At 44.2% G+C, this 21,346-nt stretch overlaps 1 protein-coding gene across 1 annotated transcript in view; it reads left to right on the plus strand.

Annotated features, from left to right (window-relative positions):
- LOC116849356 overlaps positions 1–21,346 on the plus strand; it is a 473,095-nt gene that overhangs the window by 48,436 nt on the left and 403,313 nt on the right. The window lies entirely within an intron of this gene.

Here is a 21,346-nt window from a genome sequence, read left to right on the forward strand (position 1 = left end):
TATATATATATATATATATATATATATATATATATATATATATATATATATTTATTATTATATGCACGTTATACACTTGAAGTATACACCGTGTGTACATACTGTCTATATACTTAAAAAATATATAATCTCATCTTTAGCAGAATTCTTTTACATATGGACTCAGAAGGATTCTCCCTAACGCCAAAAAGAAAAATATTCTAAGGATAATATTATGCCTCTTCATCAGAAGAGGAATACTCTTTTGGTAAAAGCTTTTGCTTGGAATAGGGCATTACAGGAAATATCACCTTGCAATTAGAATTCTTTCTTTGGACGTTATAATTTTTCTTTGGACTTTAGAATTCTTTTGAGGCTATGTATAAGGGAATACCGCTAAGAATACGACGATATCTTTTCGGGTGCACAGTATATTTCTTTGGTAAGAATATATCTTACTAATCTTTTTCTTCAGAACGCCGTTTTTTTCAATTTCTCGGGATTAAATTGGACGATTAGTATTCATTGCGGGTCGTCTTTCTCGAATTACGCGTGCGTGTCCGCGTGGCGAGTCTGTCTCGCGTCGTCTTTGAGAATCGCTCGCGTCTGAGAGACGCGACCCTATAAAGTTTACCGAGGTCCACGACGTTCCTCTAAATGTAAGAACGAAAGAAGGAAAAGGGAGGAAGACAGGAAGAAGCTCGAATGGAGGACGATAATCTCCTTCGGTTTGTGCACACGTTCTCATAGTTTGCATTCAGAATAGAGAAGGACCCTTTGAGGTGCCGGAGTTATATGGCCTGGTTGGGCGACGGAGGCGGGGGAGCGGACAGAGAGATGAGACATCAGCCTTTGCTCTCTTTTTCATGCTAGCTGTTTGTTAAATCCCGGAGAACGTAGTGGTGGCTATTTTGCGGCTTGTTTCCACCCTCGTCGCGCACGTACTCCATTTTTGGGGGATTTCGCGACGAGCACGGCAAAATTGTCGAGCAGCCGACTGCATGACCAACAGACTTATTCAGCTCTGTAACGTTTTTTTTAGTATTTATTTATCATACACATGATGTGTTATTCAATCGCGCTCGTTGCGTCACATGTGCGAGTTGTTACTCCGCTATTCCTTTACGATGCTTTAAAATCTGTATTGTGTTATTATTTCTTCATGAAATCTCTTTCCCACATATATAAATTGTGCGCAACAGTTATCATCGGCATCTCTAGTAGTACAGTATAGCTGCTCGATTTCACAAGTATTGTACGTGACATTTATCATTCTCGAATTAGCCAAAAAAGAGAAAAGAAAGAGGGAGGGAAGAAACATGGAAAGTGTTCACGATCTTCGATATAAGAAGTCTATTTAGCAGCGAGGAGAGAGCTACGGTACGTCGTGTATCTTCGTTGTGGCTTCTTCGGGTATATTCGACTTTACACTAGCTCGTGCTCCAATCGTGACGTTTGTAAGCAATTGAAGTGACAACTTTGAAAAGATTTTCTACGTTAATTTATCGGTTAATGTGTCGTAAGATGCGCACTATACACTGATATAAACAAATTGAGTACATGTGAGCCGTTTAGTGGTAAGTCGAACGACCCAGAGTACCGTAACATTTTTCGTAAATCGGTTCATAACATTTTCCTAACTGAACAATACGCACTCTGACTAGATGACCTTATGTTTACGACGGAGCGCGGAATTGACTCCATTTTTTTTTTTTATAATCCGTGCGCGATTGCTATCCTTACTCTAAGTGTATCTCGCTTTAGTCTTCCGACTGGCACCGGCTGATCGTTAAATTCCCGTTCGTCGGATTGTAAAACTATACATCCGGAAATTGTCGCACACGTCGAGTAACGCGAATAATTAATTCGATCCGCCGCTCCCCTCGCTTTGCCTATAACGACATATATTTTTCATCTGTCATTCGCTGCTATGTGGGTGTGCCTGTTAATTACGATACCAACGGAATGTACGAATGAGTGATTAATCTGTCCATCGAATTTCAGGGCGGAAAAGTGAAAAAAGAAATCGGAAGCTCGATGATTAAGCGCTGCCACGTTTTCGCTGTGCGCCTCGTGTGACACCGAAATTTGCCCCTTCGCGTAATTCGAATATCACGCGCATATCGGAACGGTATACAGACATATACACACCGGTTGTGTGTGTACCTTTTGAACTTCCACGCGAAGTATCTTAGCGACTAAGCCGCAAATTAAAATTTCATTAAACTTTGCCGCGAATTGAACGACAAAGACTGCGCCATTATTTATGCACATCTCCGAGGCTCAATGCATCAGAACCTGTTCATTTGCTTATCATGACTCGAAAGTTATTATCATTTTCGCGACATTTTCGCCGCAGCCATGTCGACTGCGCATTTTTCGTGGAGTTCGCTTTCAAAATATTATTTCTCTCAAGTTTTCGCAGTTTTCTCGTGTAATTTGTAGAAAAGCGTCGCAGAATGCGACGTTGACTTCATTATTTTAACGACGCATTATTTTTTTCAAAGTTTCCACAAGTTACATTACGCGTCTGTTGAATATAAAGTCAGATCGTGAATAAATCGCGAGTTAAGGGACATAAACGAAGGCAATTAATTCGCAGCAATAATTACCAATGCGGTGTGCCACGGACGGTAACCCGAATCTGTTGATCGGAGGTTTTTTTACCGACGTTATCGACGGCCGAAGCTTACACAATCCTTACGGCATGCAGTAAGAGAGTGCAAGCTTTCGAAAGCTCTCACCTCTCAGTCAAGGGTATGGCAGAATTCTGCAGTTACCATCGGTCACTTTGCTCGCCAATTTCCCGACGATTTTCTTTTTGAAAATCCCTATTTTTTGCTAATCAACACGTTTTATTTGGACAGTCCTGCTTCAAAGGCACCTCGATGATTTCGATTTAGTATTCTTCGCACACGACGAAGTTACCAACTAATTGTGGGGATAAATGTTTTTGTTTATTTCTCGATCTTTTCGCACAAGTGAGTACTCATTAGACGTTTCATCCCGAGGATATATAATATGGAAATGTAATTCTGCACAGTTTCGATGGAAAAGTCGCGGCTGTTATTGACAACTGTCGGTCGATGCGGCTGATAATACAGACTGCATTGGCCGACTGTTGCACTCGCATTCGAGCTTCGAGTTAAACGGGAGAGGCGTGTGCGCCCATGTATGTACCATCGATTCGCCGGTGGAAATGACGGGAAACGCAAAAATTCCTTCGCAGAAGAGAGATGTAATCGAGTTGCCAAATAACGGCTTCATGAAATATGTAACAGGACGGAATAAAGTTTACGCGCGCTGCAATCCATAGTCATTTGATTAATGCCCCAGATTGAATGCCAAGCGATTTGTCGGGCTAGAATTAAAACGAAACGCACGCCCATTTTATGCAATTTGCATTCCCCGCCTTTAACGAGAGTGCAGTGAAGCGCGTGCACGGAATTAATCGAGAGATACCGCTCTAATGTTTTTTTTCCGTACATATAAAATTATGGATTACGTAGAAATTTATGGATTTTCGCGACGACTCGATTAGCATAATATAATTTTGCGCCGGGAGAATTATGCGCACGTTCGCACGTAAATTGAGTTCCTCTTTGCGCGATTTAAGCGTAACACTTCTCAGAGGTGAAAATCCTCGATTATGTTACATCCGATAGCCGCGGAGTCTTCCTTTTCGTACATCTCCGTTTTTCATTTTGGGAACTTTCTCTCTCTCTCTCCTGTCTAATCAGTCTTTCCCCTCTTTCTCCCTCGTTCCTCGTACTTCTCAATTACGTAATGGAAAGCTCTACAATCTCAATATCGGCTTACCGGAGAGTATCGCGCGGGAAGCGGCTCGATATAGGAAACGTCAATAACGATGTTTTTTTCTTTCACCTTTCACTTGCTTTCGCCCTTCTCCCTTCCATTGACAGGAGGCGTCGCTATTTTTTTTCTTCGGCAATTTTCGCTACGCGTCGCGAAGGATTTTCTGCCCGGCGTCTCTCTCGGACCGCGAACACCACGGCGCTGTCATCTCGAGTTTTTCCCTGCTCTCTTTCGCCGCGTTTCCGCTGTCAACGAACGGCTCCGGGCGTTATTCCGATAAAAAAAAAAAGAAAAAAAAAACAAAAGAACGAGGCACTTGGCGACTCGACGAATGCCGTCTTGCGCGCGAGTATGAGAGAGAGATACTTCTCCCCGTGGTACGGCGGGGTAAGAGAGTCGTTCGGAAAAGTCGCCGGTACACAATTTCCAGGCGGGCGCGATTCTCTCGCGCGGAATCACCCTGTTTACGCGCGAAACTTCCGATCGGCGACGTCACCGGCCAATCCGCGTCGAGATGTTTGCCCCTTCGTGTAACGTTTATCGCCGCTGGCGCACTCGGGAATTGTCAGTGTGTTTTGTCGGTCGCACAGGACCATAACCGTGCTCGCGGAGCGACGTCGATGGACGTCGGTGCCCGCCTCGTAAAGGGTTTTTCGCCCGGCGAATGCGGTCGCTTCCTGGGGTCAGCTGTTTTTCATCCCCCTTCTGTTTATGGCGCGCCAGCGCGTCGGTCCTGAATATCTTCCGTTCGCTCTCGTCTGCCACGAGAAAGCTGATGAGATTATTTACGCGGAGCAGCCCGCCCATCACTCCGAGCCGCAGGGACGAATGTTCGTTTCGCTTTTCAATAACAACTCGATTTACATTACGCTATTGGGTGCAAATACCGAATTACGACGTCCTCGTGTTCCGGGAGCTGTAAATAAATAAATTCAATGTTATCGTGTCGCGCTCGCGCGTAAGCGTGATAGGTCTCTGCCCGATATGTCTCTTACAAATTCAATTACGCGATCGGCCTTAAATTCGCGAACGCCAGTACCCGCCGGTTACATCACCTCGCCAGTCGAATCGGAACGGACAATGTCGTATATTACATTGGCGAATAGCGCGCCCCGCCCAAGGATGCGGCTTTATAGACGATCAATCGTTGTATCGGTAACAAGGTACTTCGTCGAGAAATCGCTGCGGTCGTACGAGTGTATGGAAACATATGGAAAGCCAAGCGCAGGATCCGCTCAATACCAGAGCCACGTCGACATTTATTTATCACGATTTTCTCAAGAACGTAATCGTGGAAATCGCTTCTGCGACTCGATCTAACCACCGAAGGCGGTTCCCGACTGAAAGAGTCTCTAGTGACGAAAGTACTTTAATCGTACATCCAATAACACCCTTGTTGATGTTTACTGCTGAAAACTCACCAACCAATAACTGGCCAGTGTTTTTTGGTTGGAGTTGAGTGGTTATTCTCTGGTCAAGAACCAGATAATAAAAAGTAAACACTTAGACAGTTTTTCTGTCTATTAAGAGCTCGGAAAATATTGGCCAGTTACTGAAGCAAGGCAAGAAAAATTGAGAAGAAATAAAGTTACATCTCAATAATGAATGGATTTTTACGCGTGAAAAGACTCTACCTTATGAGATACAAATTTTCACAATAATTTTATATTATGTATGAAAAAATAAAATATAAGATTTTACAGGTATTAAACGATAAAAATTATTTGAACAAATTTTTTATAAGAAAACAGCTAGTTACGAAGTTGTTGTTGGACATACAATGAGTACTTTTTTTTGTCAAGGTTCCTCCTTTGCGTGTATCATCACTTCGTTTTAACGTAGATTAACCTTTGTCCCGATCTAGTCAAGCTCTTGACTCGCATTAACCAAATCTGATTTGACCATTGTGTTCGCTCACAATAGCAATTCCGGCGAAGTTATAGGTGAAGTTCGGCCCAACCAAGTTGCGACTTCTATTTATGAAAAGGTGCGCGATCAGCGGTCAGAACGTGTAATTTCATTCGTGAAATTATACCAGCTTCGTTCGATTATACAAAATGCTGGATCGCAACTTTATTCGGTCGAAGTTAACTTTTACTTGCTCCGTTGCTTTTCTTTCACGGACGATAGAGACACCGTATCCAGTCGCGAAAGCGTCTCAAAGGAATCATATCTAACGAAGCGCTTCCGTTGCGCGAACAAAGCTCTCGTATGTGAAAGCGTGCAATTATCTTTCTCTATCTCTGTCCATCTCTCGTTCTCACTATGAAATCGAGTGAATCAACACGCGACTCCTCGGTTAATCGGCCGACAGCGCCGATCCAATAGTCGAGCATGGTACATCTCTCGCGCCAATGGAAACCGTGCCTTCCGTCCTCTCTCTCGTCCCTTCCGTCACGGCGCTCCATATTAGCTCTCGCTTTTGTGCGCGATGAGTATTTTTTTTTCCTTCGCTCTTTCATCCTATTTCGGGATGTCGAGTACCGGAGGTCCATCAATTCCCTCAAACGCTATTCGTCCGGTGTTCACAAGAGCATGCATCGGTAGCATGCCGATGTAGGGGCGAGGGACCGAAGATTGGCCGGAAAAAAAGCTGGTGTCGAAGGCGAACGATGCGGGTGAGGAACAGGGAGAGAGAGGGTGGCGGTTAAAAGCCGCGCTTGTCCATCGATCGTAAGTACGGGCGAATTTTTTTTACGTCCGTAGCAACGATTTTTTTCTAGACGTGATTACGTGGAGATTGAGAAGGATAGTGAGAAAAATCGCTCTGCCTCGGAAAATTTCAATAGACTAAAGAGATATACATAGTCAGCTCGCTCTCTCTCTCTCTCTCTCTCTCTCTCTCTCTCTCTCTCTCTGTCTTTCCATTCCGTTTTCTGGCAATGAAATTTCTAGCAATTCCCGTTCGAGAGATATCACTAATTTAATCGAAAGTTCAAAAGGTGAGGGAAGTTACGACGAGCGTTTCACGTCAGTCCGTCCGCACGAGAGATAGGAAATTTCTTCCCTTCTCGCGAGGGAGAGACGACGACAACGCAATTGCTGCACTGCGGATCATGAACAGACGAACGGCGCAATGAATGCACGCAAAAAAGAGATTCCAAGGCAGGACGCATTTTTCTCGAGAAAATACACGGCTGTGGCGACGAGGGGTGAGGACAGGGCGAGAAAATCGCACGGGAATATATCTATATTACGCGGCTATAGACACGGGCGAATGTCAGACGAGTGAACATCGTGGAAAGGTAGGAAGTACGCGGCGCGACCCTCCTCGCGATAAAAAGAATTCGCGCTGACTGGAGATGCCGCGGGGCAATTATCATATAAATTGCCGCAGACTGATTTTACACGAGCGAATCGCTGCCGCGCCGAGCGTTATTTTGCTCTTTAATCGCGCCCAGCTAGCTAGCTGCCGCCGCCGTAGAAAACACAGTCGAGCTTTTCTTCCTCCCCATTGCCGTTTCGCACGTGCAAAAAGCGCAAGTCGAACCAGTGAATCTTTCGCGATTGTATTACTGATGAACGTGATAATATTTTTCGGAGATGCTTCGCGAATTTCTCGAATGCAAGGTAAATCTATAGGCGAATCTATAAGCGGTGAAAGAGATGCCCGATTGTTTAATCGGATTGCACACACGAATTGTCCGAGTTAATCTGAAAAAACTCGGAAAACTGAAAGATTCGTGAGGCGTAAACTTTTCCTAATAAAACAAACTCATTGCTATGCAGATGAAGGTTAATGGGTTTTGCATGAAGTGTGCGATTATGCGAGAGAAGGTAACTGCCCGTTGAAAAACTTTAATATGCGACCGTGTCTTCGCAAGCCGAGGAGGGTTTGAAAATTGCTTTCGTCTTATACGACAGAAAACTTTTACGCCCTATAAAGTTTTGTAACAGTCGCGTATTCATATCTCCGGCAAGTTGAAGGGCTCTGCATGGATTCTTACACGTCGATTCTTACACATCGATTTTTGTCATAGCCCATTCAGCGCTGTTTTCTCTGCAAAGCTACACGCGATGACACTTGCTGCCATGACAGCGCTAGTCGCGATATCAATCGCCGCGAATATCGACTTGCCGGAAATTCACAACCGTGATAGCCGAATGCTAGGCAATTTGTCACGATTTGAGATGTCGAGCGTTATGATACTCGACAACGCGCGAAACGCCGTGTCGGATGTGACCGTCTCGTGTGATATAGCTAAGTCTTCTGAAACATATAAATCACCGTGAAGTACTAATTCTCAGATATGGATCTAATCTTGGACATCTTGATTGTTTTGATCTTCAAATATTTAAATGCCAAAACAATAAAAAACATTCGAATGTAAAGACTCTCCACAAAAACTATCTAAACTGAAGATAGTACGGTCTGTAAGAGCCTCTAATCGTGGCTCTTTGGTGCGACTGTCAAATAGAATGACAAGATCTCGTTTTTTGAAGCAAGTCAGAACAGCCGAATTATTCTTTACTTCAAACATACGCGTTTTCAGTTTAAATTAAAACAATAAGAATGCCCAGGATTAGATACATATTCGAGAATTGATATTTTTACAACAATGACATTGTATATAACATTAAAAAAACGTCAAGGGTCGATATTATTCCTTTGAAACGCAACGTATAAATATCCATGTTACACGATTATGCATAATCCAAATAACAAGTCACGTATTTGCGTCATTAATCTGTTTTTTTCGCATTAACTTTTCGCAGTGCTTTTCTGCACTGGACATATATAAATAGATGTAATCGCTGCTGTTCAATCAGATACGCGGAATGCGCTCCAGTTACGTGATATAATAACATGATATGTAGGATCACGTGGTGTAACGTGACGCGTTACATCTGACGTAACAGAGCAGTGTATCCTTGTTCTTGATCGCTCGCTCAAGAGGCCGAATTCAGCCACCGCCCTCCGTTGCGATTATTTCCGCATACCATTTGATTCGCAAACCGTCGGTATATTGTGTTGCTGCGGTCAGGTCGTAGTTCTTCCTCATGCATAATGCAGACCGAGATCAAAGGGCGTTTGGTAACGTCAGTGGTATGCGAGCGCCCGCATATATGCGGCTACGTTTACGCGCCTCACGCGGCTTATATCGCGTAGTACCATTATGGACTTTGCCACGATCGATCGGGATCAGCGCGCCACCGAGCTCTCGCACGGCTTAACGGCCAATCCGGTGAGACCTTCACGAAGACGTGATTCGATTCGTGAAACATCGCACCAGACACTCGCATATTGCCTGTTTTAATCCGCGACTCCTCAGCGAGCGAATTGACATCGAGGGGGTGGAAAGAAGATGATGGCAACTACGTTAGAAGAGGGATATAGATCGGAACATAATAGTACACTTTCCAGAATTTCAAAATTACAATTTTTCAGACGACTAATTACTACAATTGATCGTACAAATCTAATATAGATAATCTTCCTTTATGTTTCTATGTCCGCAACGATCTTGTAAACTATATATTTTATCCTGCGAACCATCGTGACCACCTCGTTCCGATCAGGTTGCTTAGCAACCCAGGATAATAATGCAGATTCACACTGCGTCGATATCCGAGGACGATGACATTCAAGAACTAATAGGAAAATTAGTTTAAGAGAAATGTCACTAGCTAGAGCAAAACACCCAATTATTGATATATCCCCGTTAATCATTGACACTCTTAAAAAAATCTGGTTTTTCTTGCGACCTAGTTGTTCACAGTTTTAGTTGTAAAGTCCTCTTCTGGAATCATAGAGAGTGCAGGCAAAAAGTTTAACTGCAATGCTGGTTGTATGAAAAACCAGGTTTTCCCCTGAGTGTCGATGATTAAGGGGACGCTGTTCTGTTCTATATGGGAAAAACAGTATCGTCGATCCACACGTAAATCTGGCCAACCAGATTCATGTACGAGTCAACCATATTGTTTTTTTCCATGTAGCTACGTTCCGTGTACCTATGTTCAAAAGGAACACTTGGTGGTTTTGTTCTCACTGTTTCTGTCACGATAAATACGAAATATAAATATGAAAAATATGATAAATATGAAAAAAGCACATAGCCAAAATGACCCTTGGTCCAACTAGACCCGGTCTCCCCTGACTCAAAAGACGAAGATAAAGCCGGAGAACGGAGAGTTAGGAGTATGATGTATCGCGAGATTGTCGCGCGTTTTCCGCAAGAGTGCTCTCCTTTAACTCGCTAACGATACTCGTAATTCTCGCGTTCTCGAGGTTTTTTCGAAGACGCGATTAATTTTGTCCTAATGACTTTGCACTAGCTCTTGCAATGCTCTTCTTACGCGTTAATCCGCCGTGATTGAATCGCACGAGTCGCGCGATCGTCTCTTCCGTCTTGTTACCACGCGAATTAAGTTCGCGGTTATCCTCCTCCTCCGCGCGCGCGTCTGGCGAGAACGGCGTAATCACGGGAACGTCTCTCAATTTCGCCAGGCTCAAAAGTTATAACGAGACAAGGCAAATACGCCAAGTTTATCGCGAATTATGGCCGGAGATAAAGCCGCGGAAATAGTAAGAAAAAGGAAAATCCCGCGCTACAGCGACTTCCGACGACGGCGACTCATGGGAAATTCTCGAGAACTCACTTGCGCTGAGAGAAGGAGGGAGAGAGAGAGAGAGAGAGAGAGAGAGAGAGAGGAGAAAGAGAGAGAGAGAGAGACACGAGTGTATCGCGGATGCATAGAATTTTTTAGAAGACCGCGAGCAACTAGGTTCCGCGTGGACACGCGTGACCGCGTGTATTTTCGCACTCCTCTCTGCAATTTACGCTTTTTGCGCCATATAAACGAACGAACGAACGGACGAACGGACGCACGGACGACGAGAGGTGCTTTAATGTATACACTATTGCGCGGTGCCGGCAAGCAATCGATGCGCCAACGACTGACGTTCGTCAACGAGTTTAATTCCCTTTAACGTCGTAAACAGACGGCGCGTTTCTGCTCTTTCTCCTGTCTTGCCGCACCGTCGGTTTCACGTCGTCCGTTTTTATCACGCTCGCGCCGGACTTTTCGCTGCTGTCCGACGTGTTTTACCCCGCGGCCCTGCCGGCCGGCACGAAAACGCGAAAACGGATTTCGCTTCAGGACGCGCCGGACCGAAAGCAGAACCGTGCGATTATGATTTATCACACGTCACACACACACACACACACACACACATACAGCGATATCCGCATTTATTATATGCGCGTTGCAAATCGCGCGAATTTAAACGGATCTAATAAAGAGGAGGCCTGGGTTCGCGCGCTTCACGACGCGCCGTGGACTATCGAATATCGCTGAGCGACAGAAGACGGGTAAATATGACGATATGATGATGTCATCGTTCTGCCATAACGGCTGGTTTCGCGTGACACCGGATGCGCGCTACAAATTGCACTGTAATAGATATTTAATGCAATAACACGATGTAACGTAATCATTAAAGCTGCATTTACGCCACTTACGGTTCATGTGTAGTTTGCGAGTGTATGATATTGGGACATTTCTATGAGCGCGTACGTAAGAAAAGAAATGTTCATCTTAATAAACCGCCAGTCGACGAGTCGCTCGCACATATATTACGATTTACGACAGGCACATCGCGGGTTTGCTCGGGCTCAATGGAGAAGCGTCGTAAAAGAATATTTACATGCGTTTTAATAGCGGGTTCGGCAGTGATTTATTTCCGCGCGCTCGTCAAATAAATTCTTATGATTACCGCGCTCCTTAGTTCGCCGTAAATCTCAATTTTTACGCCCGGCAACTCTGCCATCAGCAACTCTCGCATCTCCCGTGAGCCAAATGGAATATTTATCTGCTCGGTAGCAATGCTATTTATGTATAGAGAAGTAGTAAACGCGTTCGTGAACTCTCTGATTTTTAATTTGTAGTTCGTGGCGATCCTCGTGTCGGGTTCTCCTCGAGACATTTTATTTTATTTAAAACGTGACTGGCACGTGAGTGTCGTCTGGCGTTTCTACGCGGGGCGATCGTGAAACTTCGTTCGGAAGCACGAGCACGGAGAGCTTCTCTCTCACAGCGCGACTCTCTCGTGGCCTGGTGAATTTCTCAACGTCCGCGCCGCGCTAGCCAAAAGTCGAATTTCGTACGAAACGTTTAACTCACACACAGCGCGTTTCAACTCGCGTTACACGGGGGTCGATATCAGCCTCGGTCTATCCGCCCGAGTCGTGTGAGCTTCGTTCGAGTTTCGAGATTTCGCGATTGGACGGCAACGTACGGTACGGAGGCGCCGGCGATAAAATACGCGCCATTACCTTCAGGATTTTACCGCTTCGCCGTTGTAACGAGCCCTTAATTTTCCTCCCGTCGTATTACACGGTCTATCCTCTACGTACATATTTACTTATGCGCGCCTTGAATACGCTTGCTCCAGCGCGTAAAAATAATATTGCGCGAGAGCCGCCGTTGCATATTGAAGCAATAACGCGGCTTACAACAGCCTCTGGGGAAAAAAATTCTGAATACGCTCTGAGAGAAAAGTTGCACAATAAAGTGTAATTAAAAATCACAATGCCGCAATATTGGTCTCTCTAAGGAGCGACTCTGACACCAAAGATATTCTCGTCGCGATAACGCCTGTCTGATATTGCGCGCGACGATCAAGATAATATTTGTGTATATGGGATATACTTTTATTCGGCGTTGTTTAACGTAAGGTGTATGTGAGATAATCGCGTCGCGTCGACAGCATTTGAACGATATTCAGATATAAATAAACGGAACGTAGAACGGAGATCCTTCTACAACGTACGCGCGACAGTAAGTCGACGGTGAAACGAAATCCAGGTGATCATAAATTCGAATTCCAATAGGTACCGCTAAAGGGGCCTGTCGTTTCCAAGGTGTTTATCGAGTTCCACAGGAAAGGTCGCGACCAAAGACGAGAACGAAATTCCATTTTGCCGTTTAACTCCGCACATCCCCGGAGTGCAGAGTAAATGTTTAGCAATGCAAATACTTAACGGCTTGAGGGGAAAATAATGTTTTCACGTTTCCTTTAGCGCTCGTTTAGAACGGTATTTTCTCTGAAAATCGTTCGCGTGAGGACGAGCTGATCAAAGACTGCCGCGATGAAAGCACAAAGATAAAGTAACTTATTCGAGAAATTGACCACTTGCTCACTGGTACTCGTTGCGCTTCTTTTATGCTTTTACTTTTGAGAATGAAATCAAGTGCGATAAAACGCAAGTAGAAAACGTACTCAATCTTACTATTACGCAATTATTTAATTAATTAGTCGAGTAACAGCTATATGAACTCAAACACTGAAAAAAATAGTCTTGTAACAGTTAACAACTGTATTTAGTCGAGCGTTCCATTACAATATTTGGTAATTAATATCGAATATAATGATAGTTATATACCTCGATTATGACAATACAAAATAATTAGTAAAACATATAGTACCACTAAATAATGTTTTTATTTAATAAATTATTTAATAATACGTGCCACATAAATTGATAATAATCACCGAATTTTTTGCAACAGATACCAAAGCCTTGTTAAACGTATTTATTAATACTTGCCAAATTATTTAATTATATTCACCTGAATGCGCGCGTTTAATTAAAATTATTTCGTCAAAGCAGTTCGCGACTATTATCCAGGCCTAATGACTACCAAATTTTTGTTTGATCATTTCGAGACTCGAAATACTACGCGTTCACGTCCTAGCGTTCTCACGTGAGGACACACAGAGAAAAATATAATTCTACAACTAAGAAAAGCGATTACTTAATTTATTTTCTTTTTTAAAATAAAGATTATTTTCAACAAAGAATATTTTCTTAATAATAATCTTAAAATAATAATCTTACAATTTTAGAAAAGCTCATTTACTCATGTTCTCAAAAGAAGAATTTATTCCCTTGACAACATATAAAACTTCATCTAAGAAAAAATTAGACTGATTAGTAAGGAAACTGATTATTTGTTTTAATTTAACATTCATGATCAAAATGCTAAACTTATTAAGATTCAGAATATTCTTGGAATAAATTTTATGGCTCATGATGAAATCTTAAGATGGGTTTTCGGATATATAAGCTTACAAAATACTTGAAACAAGTGACGCTTATTTGAGTACAGTGTGTATTGTTCTATGTGCAAGTGTTCTCGAAATCGAGACGATTTAAACGGTATGTGATGTTGCAGACAGCTGGCGGGATAGAAGTAGGGTAGAGACGCGCGCGCGGATACGTTTCCGTTGATCCAGGCGCTGGACCACGCGCGATCTCGGTAATTGCAATTTCGCACGTGACACGCTGCAGACAAACTAGATGCATCGTCGACGACGATGGCATTAGGCGGCGATGCAAATTGGTTTCCCGAATTAATTTCGCCGAGGGGAATAAGTTCGTCCCGACGATTACCTCGCCTTAGGACACCTCGCTCATTCCGCGGCCGACATCGAAATTCCGGAAATTGCATTCAGCAATCGCGAGATTTTCGATGGACGCGGCGTGAGCACAATCCAGATGGAAAAATGCGCGAAATTTCCGGCCTATCGCCTCCACTATCTCGCGTTACGTGTTATGACCGCGCACGCGTGCACGCCGTAACTGTCGCGATATCTTTATCGCGCACAGTAAATTCGCAGAGGATAAATGTTAATTCAGCTTAACGCAATTTCCCGCGACTGTAGCTATTTGTACACCGCCATCCCTGGGATCTTTTGCGTGGCGTATAGATATCGTCCGTTTGCAGTTCGCGTTGGCTTTTGCGTTCGCTGCTTAATATCCGAATCTTAAGTGTGCTCATCGAGATCTAACATTATTTGGAGTCGAGTTTTGGCGCTTTCCTCTTTCGTGAGATCATAGGAATTGCGCGAACGTCGGGACAGATTGACTCGAAATTTACGACGTTACGACGGAATCCGGTGAAAAGCGAGCATTCGATGCAAAGGGAAAAAAGGAATTAATCAGTCAAACGTCGAGCGCGTTGGTGTGTTCGCGCTACGAGAGGTCGACTATTCGGCGGACCGCATTTGACACAAAAATTGGGGCTCGCCCGCGGCGCATTTCTCTGTGATTTACGGGAATCGAATATTCATGGTGCACGAATTTGGCAATATCCGTCGCGGCGGTTCTATCAGTGCGCGTGCCGCGCCGATATTCGCGCGATACGTCACAAGCAGTGACGTTATCGCGGAGCATCTCGATTACGTATCATCTCGAAATTGTATTGAATCCCCGTAGGAATCGCCTCTTTTCCCCGTACGTGGGATTTCCCCTATTTCCCATTATCGCTATTCGCCGGATCGCAAATCACATCGCGAAATCGGTGACCCTGGCAGCGTCAGCCGTTTTTCCCCCTTTCATTCCTCTTTTTTTCGTCGACGGAATGCCGCGTACGACGTGAATCTGACGAGAAACAGAGAAAACGGTCGAAAAATGTAGGACACTTTGGACGCGCGTAGCACGCACGCACGCGAGCGTGGAACGAAGTTACGCAAAAATATTTTAGCGAGCATTTCGTTGGCATTTGGCCGCTCGTTTGACTTTCGATTGGCCAATCGCGTGATTCGATTACACGTCCGATAATGGTCCTGGCTCGCGCGTGATGAAAACGGTAATCGCGCAATTGCCAGCGCTTTAAAGTCGTGCTAATTAATTAAATAACGTGACAGCCTGCGGCCGCCGCGACAATATTATGAATATACATAAATGGCGCGCCTGTTCTGTCGATTGGCATTTTTTGTTTCCTATTCTTTTCTCGTATTTCTCTTTCATGTCCGCCAGATCGTGCAACGCGTACAACACATTCTGCGCGACAAAAACTCGCGCGCGAAAGAATAGCGCCAGCACGAAATTATTTATCAGCTCGTAACGTGAGTGTCCTATATGTAAAATTAAATGCAAATCGTGGATTTGTTATCGCGAGAGCGCTGGGGCGCTGCTTCGTATATATTTAGCCAGACATTGGACTCTCAAAATGGATGTTTACGTTTATTTCGCTCGATATTTCTACGGTCCATATATTACATCCTTCGTTAGTTCTAATTGTAATTGCAGAATATCGTATTATCTATCCGGTTCTCTGTAACGGCAAGGAAATAACCAATAAAAGTGTTCACGCGTTAAAGAAATAATGCAAAGCTCGAGTTGAAATATCAGCCCAACTTTTGGCTTGAGCTTTCCAACGTCTGGATATTCTGAAGAATCAGTGTATATTTAATACACATGCAAGTTAAGATCCTACTTAGCGCCTCTAAATGGCGAAAAATGCACAAAATGCTATTCGTAAGTTCCAAAGAGTTCCTTCTCTTTGATAAATTTAGCAGTTGGGTTGAATATGAATCAAACAGGTTGCTTCAAGTAGGCTTCAGAATATCAAAGTAATCATTAAATGAGACATTGAGATCAAAAGTAGGATCAAGATTTCGACTTAGGAGGACGCGCATTCTTTAAGCGAGAAAGTAAGAGGAAGAATACGTCAGTTCACGTGCGACAATCTATATAGTGAACTTTCGTCGCGTCGATATAACATTATTTCGAAACGAGCGCTCTTAGCTCGTTCGCGCCGCGCATCTCTGTATCTCGCCGTTCCTATACCATTAGCGCAACCTTTCTGCTTGCCGTCGACGTTCCGAGGCTCTACCGAAAATCTCATTTCCTCCGGAGAGAGCAAGGATGGTCAGCTTTAAGAGTTCTCCGCTCGGTGCACGGCGGCGCCGAAAAAAGGGATACCGTCGAGTCGCATCGAGGTTGAACTTTATTAATATCCGACAAGTTCTCGCGCGCTGTCGGAAGCGGAAGTTGCAGGCGGACACGACGCTGCCGTCGTTTCCGACAACGGCGACGACGACGACGACGACGACGACGTTCTCGAGCTTAGTCGCCGCATCAGGGAACTTCGTTCGCAGTGCTTCGCAAGGAATTTTCCAATTCGATGGCTCACACCGTCCTTCGGTATTTACGCTCCGCTCGTGGCGGTCCTTTTGCGGATTTTTCTTGGCTGCCTTCTTTCGCGCTGTTTGCCAAACGCCAAGTGCGAAGTGCTCTCTTTTTCGACCGGGCCGTAACGTAACTTCGTATTTTCCGCTGACATGGGCAATTAATTCTTGCCCTCATGAGGGGAGAAAGGTAATTCGCCGCAGTCGTTCGCTTGCCGCTGACGGCGGATCCGGATGCTATATAATTGACGGCAAATAATTGACGCAGATGGTTTAATAATTTCGAGATTTCGCTTCGCGCGCACTATCCCGCTTCGAAGCGTAGACCTCGGCTATTTCGAATTACGTCGTGATGAGGTGAATTGGAGAGAAAAGAGAGAAAGAGAGAAGAGCAGAGAAAAGGGAGAGAGAATAGCAATAGTTATCCGCGTAATGATATTCGTGTAAATCCTGGCATCGTAAATTTCAACGTGGACGCCGTCACGGTGGGTGTTCATAGCATTCAACCGTCGCGAGTATGCGACGCCATAAGGGATGTTCGTGGCCGTTGCATCCTGGCAATTACTGATTATGCGGCCAATTGGCGAGAGACAGGCGGCGGGGACGGTCGGCGCAGCTTGAGACGAGAGAGAATGATCGAGCGGGCTGCGCTCGCTGCGCTCACTACGTTGCTACTAGCTGCGCCGCAGCGGATGCGTCGATGTAGCACTGCCTCGTCGTGCAATTTCGGTGGATGTGCCGCGCGCGGCTCGTCGAAATACACATCATCGCGCCCCCGATCGCTCTTAAGGGGATGTTGCCGCTTGGAACATCGTCTCATTCGTGATTCTCGGGAATTTTTTTTTTAAGAAACTATAAAACATAGTCTGTATACAGTTTTGTACAAATATCTATCTCCACTTTTTTTTACAGATAATTATCTTCAATAACAATAAAGTTATAAACAATTCAGTGCAGCGCTGTGGAAAGTTTTGCTCGCATGATTCCGTTTTTGCTTGCCAGGACGTTGCAGATTTATGGAACCAAAAAGACAAAGAAATTATTAAATTACAAACTTGTGGCACACCCCCTTTCTCGCCAAATAAAAATAATAACAATTAATATCGACGCCGATGGGAAAGAAGATATTCGCATATTTATCAGGATGACGATTATTTGTATATTACGGAGTCGATAATGGAGATTTAGTTTATCGGCGCGTCATTTGCCACGAGGGTAGAATCCGCAAAGAGAAAAAGGAAAAGTGGCAAATCGCTGTCGTTATTGTGAAAAATTACACAGTTGGACTCCGTGTCGTAATCGAGTGAAATAATCGAGAATCGATCTCACGCGTCAGCATTAACGATGACATTAGCATTATTTACGTTTTTCTTGCTTTTCGCTCGTGCCTTAATCGTTTGAACCGCGTGATTCCTCCGCGCGAGAGACCGACGCGACGGAGAAATGGGAACGAGCAGATCGACGAAAATAAAATTCAACGACGCTGCGCCAAAGGGAATGCGACACGGGACTCGATGATAATTAATGGTCCTTCCATTTGCATGGAGACCTCTCCGCGCAGCGCGTCCGCGCGCTCTTGGTAATAATTAACCACCAGCCGAGTTTACCGGTCTCCAGTCGCGGCGACCCGGCGCCTCTTACCGTTAATTCGGCTTCATAAATTTCGCGGCGGTTTAATCGTCGCCCGTGCACGTTCCGCCCGCGAACGAGCTCGCGGAAGTTACACGAGCGAGCACCGTGACTAAGAGAGCACTCGCGCGTATTATGAGGCATACTCGAAACGATTGCGCGGCCGTGATAATTGTCGCAATTATTTTCCTGTCCGTCGGCCGCGCGATTACGCCGCGTCGTTAATGATTTCCGCTATCGCGCCCTACGACTTCTTGCGCCGCGCTCGCGATCGATTGTCACGACGCGGCCGACGCGAAGACGAGCAACGTTCGAAGCGACAGTCAAAATCGCCGTGACTTCATTAATATTGCAGCAACGATCTAACAACAGCAATTTTTAATATATACATTTAACTTGAAATTATTTTCTCTCTAACCATAGAAAACGTGGATGTAGCGGCCATGACAGTTCTCTCCATATACTTTATTATTCGGTGCTGTTGATGTTAGAAATAAATTTGAACATGTGAGATTCTTGATTGAAGGAGTCTTTGTATATTCTCCATACTCTCTCACGTTTGTATTAATTATGCGATGCAATTCTGTTGATTAGACATTGTGGTGAAAGAATATAATTTTATCTAGAACTGTCGTTACTTCGGTTCGTAACGATCCAGTAAATGTTTCTTTCCCTCTAAACGTCGGTTAGTGAAGTACTCGAATTAATGCGCGTGGTAATTTGATGCAGACCTCGGTGTTACATAGGTCGAAGCTTGGTGTATTGCTAATGGCTTTTGCTAGGGCCGATTACGTAACGGAGTGATGAGGAGAACGGAAGTGGGATGGAAGGAAAGGTGAAAGATAGAGGCGGAATTCCAGGGCGAAGTGAAAGAGAAGAAGAAGGAAGAGAGAGAGAGAAAGAGGCATACAGAAAGGTTAATTGAAAGTTCTACGACTAGTGATGGAAACGAGACGACTCAAGTTGCATTTAATTCACGATGCTGAACTTCGTCGAAGCGTTGCATTTTCTCGCGATTCCGGCAGCTCCCGAAGAGATCTCTCGTCGAGAGCACGAGGATTGTTTCTGAAATACCTTCTGTCTCAGAAACATGTCTTTCATCTTTTCGAGATGTAGCACATAGTGATTGAATAGAATCTGCGCGATGCGTTGGGCACACGAAAATTCTTACATCATTAATATACTGGTATTGCAAGGAAACGGAATAAAAATTGTATAAATCTTGGTAATTAAATACTCGTTAAAGAGTGAAACGTGCTTACGCATCTAACAGTTCGGCTGCATGTAACACATAACATTACAAACTAAATGTGAACTCTCGTAAGGAGTCGAAAATAACCGGAGGCAATGAGCTAGCAGGAGCTCCTCCTCTGCTGTGAAAATCCTCCCGAGACTTTGGTAGCTTTCAAGCGTCAGCAGAATTCGTATAATATTCGGGCCGACTCGAAGCAATGGTTATAGCTTCGCTGGAAATTTACATTGAGTACTCAGCGTTACTCCGCGATGCCTCCAATATGGAAGTGGACCAGATGCTGTGCTTCTCTAATTGGCAGAGCTATTATCAACATCGCGACGATGCCATTTATTTATTTAATAAAGTTCGACTACCGCCGGAAGTATACATGAGTCGAACCTTCTATCTTCGTCCTTTGTATACCTTTTTCTAAAAACACACTATTAGGAGCAAATGTATTTACGATTATTGAAGAATTTCAAAATCGACGACCCTGAAAATGGCTAAAGTTGAAGAATTCACGTTTTACGGTTCTTCTTATCAGTGGATTTTGTGTTATATAGGATCCTGGAGAATAAGTTGCGGAAATAATGTACGTTTCGGTTTAACGACCTTCGCGTCTCCGAGCATCACGATCCGGAATGCTAAAATCCATGAAGCGTCTATCGCGTAGGTGTCGATTCTCGTTGTTCGCCCGTGAGTTTCTTCTCCCATCGTCTTCACGAGGAAAATGCGGCCACGCGGCCTTAGGTGTGAACTATGTCGTGCCGACAACTAACCCACGACGCAGATAATCGGACGAGCGGATCACTGCGAGATATTTAATTGATTTAGGTCCCACCGACCGTCGAGAATGCGACCCTCTGACGGAATTCCCGGGACACCCGGTGGGACCGCTTGCGGTTGACAGTTCGACGCTCCGAGGGAATTGGCATGCGGTCATCGGAGGATCACGATCCTTCTGTGCCCACGGTGGCCAGGTTTGTCTTGAGACGCGAACGTATAATCTCCACTTGGCCGCTGTTACAAATTAGATATCGACGATTCTAGTGGAATTGGTCGCATTTTCGAGACGATTTGATTTCGGGTAATTTCCTCCCGCGGAAGGTATGTTAAAAAGCGTCATACTTTCGTCATTTATTCATTCGACACTGCGAGATAAAGTTCGCGAATTATTGATCTGTCCTTGTACTTTACTTCTGAAACGCGACGATCGTATTTGCCCGAATTATTTCACGTATTCGCGCGCTGCAGAAGCTAGGTATTCCAAAAATGATTATTCCGCGCACGTTCTGTTATCGATATTTTTGTTTAATCTCCCGTGGAAACTGGAGATTTGTTGAACGCATTAATACCCATCGCGGGTGAATTGCTATTATCCGTAAAGAGCGATAATCATCATTCGCGAGATGCTATGGTGCATTCGATACATTTGGATTTATTGTTATAATTCGTTGAAAAAACCAAAAAATAACACAGTGAAGGAAGTAAAGCTATAAAAGTATATACCACGATTTCTAGTTAGGAATTTATACCCTGTACTAAGGTAATAAAAAATTTGGATTACTCACGACGAATAAAATTGACGAAAGAACATTGTGCAGATAAAAGTGAGGTCGATTGCACTTTATATTAATATATTATTATTTATTGATTAACTATTATTGTTTAATGAAGGAGATATATTTTACTTCTGAAAGAATGAGTGTTTTATTTATAAAGAGATTCGCACTATGACTGTTAATTGTGGTCTCCCGGTCTTCTGATAA

The sequence above is a fragment of the Odontomachus brunneus genome, unplaced genomic scaffold (genome assembly GCF_010583005.1).
Source record: "Odontomachus brunneus isolate Ranch 3 - 2012 unplaced genomic scaffold, Obru_v1 Obru_scaffold_113, whole genome shotgun sequence".
Lineage (NCBI taxonomy): Eukaryota > Metazoa > Arthropoda > Insecta > Hymenoptera > Formicidae > Odontomachus > Odontomachus brunneus.